Raw genomic sequence first — 11638 nt, 5'->3', positions numbered from 1 at the left:
CATCATATCTTCTAATAATTTGAATGTATGAAGATTATTAAAGTCTGTGTATTATTATATTTTTATGCCCAGATACTTTTTGAATTCTTGAATTGTTTGTTTTTGTTTTAAATTAGATTCTTTCTAGTTTCTCATATGAACTTCTGCAATGATTATTTCATTTCTTGGTTTCTCACTGTAATTTTTAAATTTTTCTTTAATTATATCAGCTGGTATTTCTTGAGCAATAGCAGCGTCTTTGTCTTATTGCTAACATTAATGAGAATGCTGTTTAGTATTTCCCCAATAAACCTATTGCTGACTTTAGGCTATAATCATTCATATTTCAGAGCATTATTTTGTTTCTACTTCATAATGTTTTTTAAATTAAGAGTGGATTTTGATATGGTGTGTGTGTGTGTATGTGTGCATATATATAAATTATATTTATATATGTGTGCATATATGGCATTTTATGTGTGTATGACATATATATGGCATTATATATGTGTGTATGTATATATGTATCTATATATCTATATATCTATATAATGCCATTTATCATCATAAATTCTATAAAGGCATTTTGTAGAATTTATGGTGATGAGTGTCCACTTTTGGTCTATTTATATGATAAATTATATTAATACATTTATTAGTATGAATTACTTGTTAAATTTTTCTATTGAATCCCATCTTGTTATTCTGTGTTATTTTTTAATGTGCTGCTGCATTTTGTCTGCTAACATTTTGTTGGTATTTTTGTATGATTTTTTATCATGGATTTGATCCAGAGTTTTCTTTTATTGTATTGACTCTCAGGTTTTGGTAGCAGTGTTACAGTATTTAAAAAAAAAAAAATAAGTTTGAAGTTTTTCTTTCTTTTTTTCTTGTGCTTTAGACAAAGCTAAAACGATAAACATTAGAATTATCTGTTCTTCCAAAGTTTAGTCTAAATGCCCTGGGAAACCATCTGTGCTTGATGCTGTTTTGGAAAGGCAGGTCTTTGAAATATTTCACCCCCTATGGCAATTGGATTGCCTGGATTCTCTATCTTTTCTTGAATTGGTTCTGGTCAAGTTTTGCTCAGCAATGGCCATGGAGAATCTGTTAACTATATAGAAATTGTATTTTTGGAAGCATCGTTGACAGCTATTTAGGCACTTTGTATTTCCTTGGTGAGCTTCTATAAAGTCAGAGATATAAAAAAATGTAAATTCAAAACATGTGCCACAGAATTGCTAAACTAAAACAAGCATAGGGGAGTGTCTTGACTGTAAATGAGCTACTGCCTTCCAATAATGGAAATTGGCAGGAATATTTGACTGACAGGAAAAGACAGGGAAGGTTTTCAGAGCTTGCAGAAAGCTCTTCAGATGTTGCATAGCTCACAAAAATAGAGTCCTCTTTGTGGAGAAAGCTGCTTGGCAGAAATCAATATTTCCATCACTTATTATTTTAAAACTCAGTTTCTCACCCTGGGGAAATCACTAATTTCTGGATGTTTGTCACAAAGCTTTGGTACATCTTTGTAAATACCAAAAAGAAACCCTCTGCTTACCATCTCAGATCATGAGCTCATTCCTATAGTGTCAATTTTTTTGAACTACTCAAAGTGTATTGTCCTGTGCAGGCCTAGAACTGAGAGGCAGCAGGGAAGTAAAGAAAGAAAGCAGATAAAATAAATCAATCTTAACCACCTACTATGTATATGACATGGTAAAAACTCTTCATATGCTATGTTATTTTTTATCACATCAATTTTACAGAGAACTAATGAGGTCAGTGAAGTTAAGTGACTTCCTTCAAGTCACATTATTAATGCATAACTGAGTTGCAACATCAACCTGTGTTCTTTTCACTACACTATCTTGTATCTCAAACGACAAAATGAAGAGCTTCAAAGAAATAAAAGCGCGATTAGTAGAGTGAAATATCTATGACCCTAAGTAAAGGGGTTAAAATATTCCATGGGCAACAAAAGCCGAGAACATCAAAATTTCACATCTTAGTCAATCATTTTAACTCCCGTTTTATCAGCCTTTTATCACATCAGGGGAAATAAGCATTCTTATTAGTTTCTATTTTAAAGTTGTCAGGCACATTAAAAAGAAAGAAAGGTTTTCAGCAACTTTCCAGTCAGAGAGGTAATTTTCCAGGTCGGCAGTTAGTACCTAAGTGTGAATGCTATTTTGGTCTGACCTAAACATCAGCCCACCATCCATACGTAACTGTCAGACACCTCTCCAAAGAATTTCCTGTGAAAAGATAGGCTTCACAGCAGTGTACGGGAGACATTTAACCTACGATGGTTTTAGAAACTAATTTGTAGCAGAGAAACAATGCTTCCCAGTAGCACACTAACCAGAGCCCACTGTTTCTTCTCATTAGTTCACACATACCCCTCACTAATTTTCTTAGAACTCAGATTTTATTTCATTATTTAATGAGTACAAAGGACGCTATTTGGGTGATAAGCACACTAAAAACAGACTTCACTGCTACATAACGCAGCCATGTAACACAATTACACTTGTACCCCTTAAATTTACGCAAATAAAAGAAGTACTGTTTCCAAGTGCTTTATGAAAACCACTATCTCCTTAAAATGATATTGCAAATAATATTTCTAAAGTTAAAAATACTTTTAGGAAATGCTGAATACTACATTCATCTCTTGGAATCTGCAACATACATTCACATAGTCAAGGCCCTGAGAAGTCCTGCAATAAACAAACTTGCTTAATTTTGTTTAATCCAGCATTTTCAAAGTAATATTTGAGTAAGATGCATCATAAACTGTCTTCTTTCAGTGAATGGAAATGTTTGACAGAGAGACGTTTGTAAACTAACTTTGAAAATACGTTATTGGAATATATTTCTTTCCCTATTTGGCCCTGTTAGGATAAGTTGAGAAACCTAGGAATAAAAAGCAAATGTAGGCATGTCGAAAATATTAATAATAACAATAACCGTATTCTACCAATAACAGTTCCTTTTATTCATGGAATAGCATTAATTTTTCATCCTGCCATATATTCTGTATATAAACTTTTGTTCAGGTCCATGAAGCAAGTGCAACCACAGCCTTATTGTACATCCTAGAGCTCAGAATGTTTTTCACTTTTCTAAAAGGTTGTAAAAAGAGGAAAAATAAAGAAGGAAAAAACAGGAAAAGACAAAAAATAAAAAGCAAAGAAAAGGAAGAATGTACATCATGGGCATTCAGACTCTACATGTGATCCTCAAACCCTAAAATATTGACTCTCTGGTCCTTCATAGGAAATTTGCCCACTCCTGTTAATCTAAACCAAAAAGTTAACATAATTGAAGAAAGATGTATCATTTGTTATAAATTATATAAAATACTTTTTTAAAAGAATAAAGTAATAGTTCATCTTTCATTTTAAAGATTACCCTTACTCCAGGCTGAATGCAGTGGCTCATGCCCATAATCCCAGCATTTTGGGAGGCAAAGGTGGAAAGATTGCTTGAGGCCAGGTGTTCAATACAAGCCTGGGCAACAAGGTGAGATCTCATCTCTACTAAAGATAAAAAATAAAAATAAAAATTAGCCAGGTACGACGGTGTGTACCTATAGTCCCAGCTACGCAGGAGGCTGAGGCAGAAGGATGACTTGTGCCCAGGAATTAAAAGCTGCAGTGAGCTATGAGTGTGCCACTGCACTCCAGCCTGGGCAACAGAGTGAGACACCAACTATAAAAGTTAAAAAAAAAATCAAGATTACTTCATGATATAATTTAAAATTTAATTACTCAAGTGAAAAGCATGACAATGAAAAGATAAGAAGGTTCAGGGAGCTCCTAAATTTGAGAGTCTAAACCCTCAAATTTAAATTCCATATCAAGAGGCAACATTTCATAGGATGAAATAAAGATTAGCTTTAATTGACTCAAAATAACTTTGAAGTCTATACCAATTGAAGAATTTCTAACCTCCATAGACTCACTTACAATCTCATAGTCTATTATTTATAAAATAAGCAGATTGAAGTTACTGCTTCTTAGTTTAAGGAGAGAGTATCACAATTATCCAGTAATTAAAATATGTGAGGTTTGCAAGCTGCAACTCTGTTTCACATTAACCAGGTCTTCTCCAAAAGTCACTGAATCTGGGACACTTTCAAAACACAGATCCCTTAGTTAGGTCCTCTCTCTTGAGATATGTCTTTTAGGTGTAAGGTGGGTCTTATAATTTGATAGACCTTCCAGGGACTTCTTTTTTGCTTCTCCCCTCCTCTTCTCTTCCTACTGCTGTGTAACAAACCACCCTAACATTTAGTGACTTAAAACAACAGTGTAATATGCCTACTCTCTTTGGGTCTTTCATGCAGTTGTAGTCAGAATGGCACGTGAAGATATGGTCATCTGAAGGCTTAATTGGGCTGGACATCTAAGATGGTTTATCTGCATGGATGGAAGTTGACTGGGAGCTCCTCTGGCATGACTGGCTAGTAAATCTACAAGTGGCCCCTCCATGTTGCTTGGGCTTCTTACAGCATAGAGTTGGCATCCAAGCAGAAGTATCCAAAAGTCCCAAGTGGAATTTTCCAGAGACCTAGCCTCAGAAGTCCGGAATGTCACTCCTACAACATGCTATTGGTCAAGCAAGTCATTAAAGCCAACTCAGTTTTGAGAGGAGGGGAATTAGGTTCCATTTCTTGATGTGAGGGTTAGCATGAGGGCACAGAGAGGGAAATAATTGTTACTTGTATCTTTGGAGTTCATCTACCATGATTCACAGCTAGATGGTGCCTGCTTATTTAAGAAGCTCCATCATTCCCAGTCTATAAAGAATAAAGGGATGGCATGTCCCCTTTTAATTTCTGACTGACAAGATATTGATGCCACTATTTCCAGTGGAAAAGTGGAAATTACAAACTATGGAGCACTATGATTTTTTTTTTTTTTTTTTTTTTAAAGAGGAGCTGCATTAGGACGGCTTAAGGTTGCAATTGCATTAATTTTCTGTGGCAATTCCTTGTCAAGTAACTCAATGTGTTTTGTGACTTCATCAACCATGGGATATAGAGTCTGGATTGTACAGTGCAGGGTATTTCCTTAATTCAAGATTGATATGATTCTGCAAGCACATACAACATACACAACAAGGCAGTGTTCTTATTGGTGGGGGGTTTTCAGGACTTACGGGATTGAATGAAAGCAGCAATTGGACAGACTGATTCATTGCTCGGGGAAACGCCTGAAAGCAACTCATCTGTGTAAATGTGTCTCTCCATTCATTTAGCCAGGCTGTATAGTTTCCCCTTAAAGCTCTGTCTTTATATGTATAGCTATCCATATATTTTATTAATCAATGTATTGGAAGGAATGTTCTTAAATAAGAATTGATCTAGCTGTTTGGACTGATCTTTACTCAAGGGATATTACGATGAGGAGTAGGTAGGGGAAAGGGAGGTCCATTCAGTAGGGCTTCACATTCACCAAAGATCTTAAGTTTAGATCTAGATGTTTTCTCCAAATGAAGATAGACATATAGTCAGGAGGATACCCTGGCACAGATTAAAAAGATGTTTATTCCAGTACCGGACCCAAATTCGTGATCAGACCATTACAAAACTTGTAATACGTAACAATTTTTTTAGCTAAAACTAAATCTTTCTACTGTCTGTGAATAACACCATCACATTGTTACACCTTTGTATGTACATATTAAAGTTGTAGAATATTTTCCAAGATAAATACATCCAATTGGCCACAATGTTTGAACTCTGTTTTGACATTGTTTTCATCTTTCTTAATATGTAGAGCATCTCAAGAGTTGGCAGGCCTTGTCTTGGCTTTGAGAAGCCACTTACCTCCCTCATCTACATTTTCTGGGGGCCAGGACAGTGGTAAAAATGGCTGCTCTCTCTATGCAATATTGATTGCTCTCCTTAACTTACATATGTCACATAGGAAAAAAATGATCATCTTAGCAGCAGGTGGAAGAAAGTCATTTTTTGGGAAAACTGTATCTTCTGAAAAAAGCCTTTGATATGTGGCAGTTGCATGGAATTTATTTTTTTATATTTTGAATATCAACCAAAGACATTTTTATTCTCCAAAATTATTGGTGACAAGTTTATCTATTTTGTGGTAAAGTTATGTATCTAAGTTTTCTACTTATACGGAGTTAATCATTTAGACTCTGCAAGAAGCCAAAACAAAGTTGCATGGAATTTAGCTTTAAGCTTGTTTCCACATTCACGTAAAAGATGGAAGAGAACTTTAATAATTTTGTAGAAAGAAGGGGCAGAGGTCAGCTGAGCAGTGTGTATAGAGAAAGTTCAAGGAGAGAGATGACCCCTGCACCTAAAGAGACTTGTTGCATTGTTCCCTGTATAAATCATTGTTAAAATGCTCACTTCAGTCAATTCTACATTACTAAGAAATATTTTTGTGTGAGTGTTCTTTTTGAGAACCTTAAAGAGGATAATGAAATGGCTGGTTATTTGCACCACATAAAGGAATAACGTGATTTGATGGGAGTGGGTGCCGTAGTTTGAATGTGTCCCCCAAAGTTCATGTGTTGGATGCCCAGTGCAAACAGAATTGAGAAGTGGGAACTTTAAGAGGTGATTAGGTCCAGGGCTCTGCCCTCACGAATGGTTTAATGACATTATCTCTGGAGCGGGCTAGTTATTGTAGGAATAGGTTCCTGGTAAAAAGATATATTTGGCCCTCTTTTTTCTCTCTCACCTATGTGATGCCTTCTACCATGTTATGACACAGCAAGAAGGCCCTCACAGATGCAGCTGGTTGATCTTGGACTTCTCAGCCTCCAGAGCCATAAGCCAAATACATTTCTGTTTATTTTATTTTACTAATTCTGTGGCATTACATTAATACCACAACAAAAATGGGCTAAGACAGATGATTACACAGCAGGACCCCAGCAGTGCAGAAAATGAACAGCTGTGTTCTGGGCTGCTGTAGCAAGAGCAATAGCCTTGATAATGGGAAAGAAGAGGCAGACGTTTACTGAGCCTAAAAGGCTTTTCATGACTGGTAAAAAAGTAACCTGGGCTTTACCTTTGTCCCACCAATGCTAGGAAGCTTTGCCCAACTCTTCTCTATGAGGAGACACAACCAGAGTGTGATTAGAACCACTCTTTAGTACCAGACAGATTAGAGCCCATAGTCTGCCTCTTTCACATGGTAGTAGTGAGACATTTGCCAAGTTCCTTAACTCTCTCTGCCTTGTTCCCCCCAGAGTATATTGCAATTAATGGTACCCACCTTAAGGTGTTTCTAAATGAAATGCATAAAACATCCCTGTTGGAGACCACACTTAGTAAGTATTCAATACATGGTAATTTTTACTGTTATTTGTAACAGTATTACCATAACTATAAAAAATGTTCATACATTGGTTAAGGACACTATAGGAGTACCATTTGTTTGGAGGGAACATCATGCTCTGGCAGTTCCACATTTGCCTGGAATTTGGCAGTAACAATTCAGAACAGAAATAGCTAAAGCAATAGAAACAGGCTTGGTGATTTTTCAAAACTGAACTCAGTCTTGGAGACACAGTGTCCTCTGGAATTGGAACACAGACTCTGGATCAGAAAGCAAACATTACAACACAAATAAGTAAGACCTGTGTGGAACAGGGACCAATGGAGGCTCCTAAGAGGAACAGAAGAGGAACAAATGGAATTGATGGGATTCAGAGTCGAGAAAATAAAAAATAAAAAAAATCCCAAACCTGGGGCTTAGAGTTTGTTAGATCAGGTCTTCAAGAATCAGACCTTGAGGTCAGAATCTATGGGCTCCCAAGACATACTGGTGAAGACATGGGGAAGAGAGACAGGGCAAGGGAAGGGCAGAAGCCAGGCAAGATCACAATATTAGAAACCGCAACCTTAGCCTGATCTCAGGGGAGCTCTGCAGCTTGGCTTGCACTAGGATTTTGCTTCTCTCGGGATAAGGAAACTGGCTTTTGTTACTCAGCACTGGTAAGTCATTGTCACTTTCCAGCTCTCACTCTATGCAGCAACCAGAAACAGAATGGAGAATACCTGCTGGAGGTCAGTTACCCTGACCAGAGCTGAGATGTGACCACTCATGGCATAATATTCAGTTGGCACCCACCAGGATGATCAAACTAGTTGTTCTATTTAAATGCTTCTGTACAGCAACAGGGTGGTAAAGGGCTATTGCCTTGAGCCCCCTGAATGCCTGATAAGAACCCTGCTGCCTCAAGCCCACCTCCAAGGCCCTTCAGATCTCCCTAAAGGCTGCCGGCTACTTATCTGATTCTCCAGTGACCAATCACAGAGGCTGAAGGAGGTTCAGGATATCGCCTATGAATGGGGTTTTCTACATCATCATTGTTAAATTGCTAGTCTATCCTTTAATAAAATTGTATCCAGGGATAAATGGGGATAAATTCGAAAGCATGATGACAGCAGCAAAGGCAGCACATTTTGGGATTTTCGTAGGTGAATTTCTCTTCCTTATCTAGGAAACCTGGGACATTTTTAGTAATGTCCTTGGACTGATGTAGTAAAGTTTCTCAATGACAACTGGGTTCACTTTTTTCCAAACCCAGGTGTTTAATGGGAAACTTCAGAGAAACAGCCTGTGAATCACTCTTAAAGTGACACACTCTGAGAAGGTAGGGGGTTGGGGGAAAGGCAGTGTATTACCATTTAGTACAATGCAGCTTATAACTATGTGAGTTCCAGTCTCTTGTGAGTTCCATTGAGTAACCTGTAATCACTGTTTTGACAAGCTAAATCTGTTTTTCATCCAAGTTGGCAAATAGAGCTGTTTCATAATACAGTGGGGAGGAGGACACACCTATAAGGGGGTTATGGAATAACTAGAGATGCGCTGCTAAGATCTATGGGTTTAACTCTTTCCCCACGTCATTTGCCTCCTAGTCAAATTTCAGTGGCATATGAACAGGTCAGGGCCCTGTTCAGCCATGCTCAAGGAAAGATGAGGCATTTATTTCCAAATTAGTTCTTGGATTAGCTCTAACTGGTGTATGTGATAACATGTCTTCTGGTCTTTGGGATATATGACGAGGTGTGTGTGAGTATGTGAAGAGGTTGTCAAAGACTGAGTTTCTCCAGAAGCAGACCCTAAAATGTTGTGAGTGTCAGCAACATATTAAAAAGTTATCCCACAAAGCACTGGTTGAGATGTGGGGAAGTAAGCCAGGGAAGGAAAAGGGTATATTGTTGAGTGGTAATCACTGTGGGCCATTGGGGTTGAATCTGTCTGGGAAAGCCTGAGACCTGGTGTAGAGCATGTGCCTCAGGGTTGTCCCCAGCAGGGTGATGGTAGCATCTCTGTATAGACTGATGCTGTTTTATTCCTTATTTATCTGTCTTTTCGATGGTAGCATCTCTGTATAGACTGATGCTGTTTCTGTCTTTTCAAGATAGACCTGTAAGTTTGTTAATCTGCAGTTGTGAGGCCAAGACCAGTGGCTCACGCCTGTAATCCCAGCACTTCAGGAGGCCGAGGTGGTTGGATCACCTAAGATCAGGGGATCCAGACCAGCCTCACCAACATGGTGAAACCCTGTCTCTACTAAAAATACAAAAATTAGTTGGGTGTGGTGGCAGGTGCCTATAATCTCAGCTACTCAAGAGGCTGAGCCAGGAGAATCGCTTGAACCCGGGAGGCAGAGTTTGCACTGAGCAGAGATCACACCATTGCACTCCAGCCTGGGCAACACAGTGAGACTCCATCTCAAAAGAAAAAAAAAAAAGAAAAAGAAAAGAAAGAAAACTGCAGTTGCTTGGTAAGTTGGAACAAATGGGGTTACGTGTAAAGTCTTAGTTATTACTTGACATTCTAGAAAGTGGGCATTAAAAGGGCATCTCTGTAATTCAAAATACAGAAACATTGGGAAGTTTTCTGAACTGTTGCTTTCTATCAATATAAAGTCTTTAATGTTATCCTTCCATAAACAAATTTACAGCAGCCATTTTTACATTTCCGGGTTGATGTTCTTACTAATGGCACTCCAGGATAGGACAAAAATGGAACAACCCTTAGACATCTCCACAGATGTACCCAAGGTGAAGGAGAGATATAGGGAAGCAGGACCACCTCTCCAAATTCCACAAACGAAAAACTAGAAGGGCAGTCTAAGAAACGCCAACAAGCAGGGACTAAGAAAATGGAAACAGCAATCCTGTTGCTTTAAAACAATGTAGGTGTATTAGTGAACTCTAGATTGCGGGTCAGAAGATTTTGTTTTGAGTCCATTGTTTACTCCGTCTACAGCAGTAACCAGGATCTACTCCTCATCTCTCCTGGCCTCAGTTTTAGGATGGAGACGAGGAAAAGGCTTCATTATATGATCGCTTTTGGTGCCAATAATTCTGCACATTTATTGGCTTCTTTGCTTACATTTTTTCGGGGGGAAAGATAATTTTTCTTTTTGTTTTATATCCCTTTTTTACCCATTACCAAAGCAACATCGCAAACATAGAAAACATATGAAAAATAGAAACAGGGAAAAAATATCCATATCCCCTCTACTCTATTTTAGTACGCCTCTTTCATTCTTTCTTATGAACACGGTTTTTACATAGTGAATATGATAATTTGTATACATTTGCATATTTTTATACAGATGTGAGAAAGAGAACAGAAAAGAAGGGGATAGTTCTTTTCAAATACTTGAGAGTCTGCCATGTGGAAAAGATGACACACTTATTCTTTGTAGATTCAAGGACTCAATAAGAAGAGCCAATATCAATTCTGTCTTGCTACAGGGAAAAAAAGGTTCCTTTTCTGTGTCTCCAGACAGTGGTGGTGTTCAGAGGGGATGGAATAGGGAAATAGGGAAAATTTGAGATGTGCTAGGATAAGATGATGTCACTCCATTTTGAGAAAAAATATTCTCAAGGTTTCACCATTTAAGGTTTCACCATTTAAGGCCATTTTCTGACATTCTGACTAGCATCTTCCATCCATTGAAAACTCCTAGTAGCCATTTAGCCATTGCCACACTTCTAGGTTGATAATCTTACTAATGATTCTTCTAGGGAGGACACAAATGTGAAAACCTGAAGACACCTCCACAGCTGTGCCCAAGGCAAAGATTATCAAAAACAGGACCTATTCATGGCCTCTTTAATTTCTAGTTCTTTAATATCTATTACCAGTTACTTTAAACTTCATTAACTTTGCCTTGTACATTTCTCTCAATAAGCCCAAACTGGTTTATTTCAATGCCTGTCATATGCTATTTTTGCAAAACATTCTATTCAGATCTATGATATTGATTCTCTTAGATTAATCACTGATGATTTGGCTCAAATCACCTGTGGGTAACGTAGGTGGCAGATGCAGCCAGGCGTGTAATGTCACTTCCATTAAACATTGCTCTAAGAATAAATTTGAATTATTCTTGAGAAATGGGTAAAAACAAGACCTCTAATTTTTACAAGCTTTTTCCTATACCTTCTTTTTTTTTTTCTTTTTTACTTCAGTGCAGTTCTTGAAAATATCTTTTAGTGTGCCCAGGAGTTAAATTAATCATCAACTGGAAGCCAACTCTGTTCTGCTTGAAGAACCATCTAGAAGGGGACATTTGGGTATTCAACATCCTTGTAAGATGAGAGAAGCATAAGCAGGAGGAATTAAGTCCTCTCGACATATCA

Source organism: Mandrillus leucophaeus, unplaced genomic scaffold, assembly GCF_000951045.1.
Source record: "Mandrillus leucophaeus isolate KB7577 unplaced genomic scaffold, Mleu.le_1.0 Scaffold116, whole genome shotgun sequence".
NCBI classification, from domain to species: Eukaryota; Metazoa; Chordata; class Mammalia; order Primates; family Cercopithecidae; genus Mandrillus; species Mandrillus leucophaeus.
The sequence above is the reverse complement of the archived record's forward strand: the minus strand, read 5'-3'. Positions refer to the sequence as shown.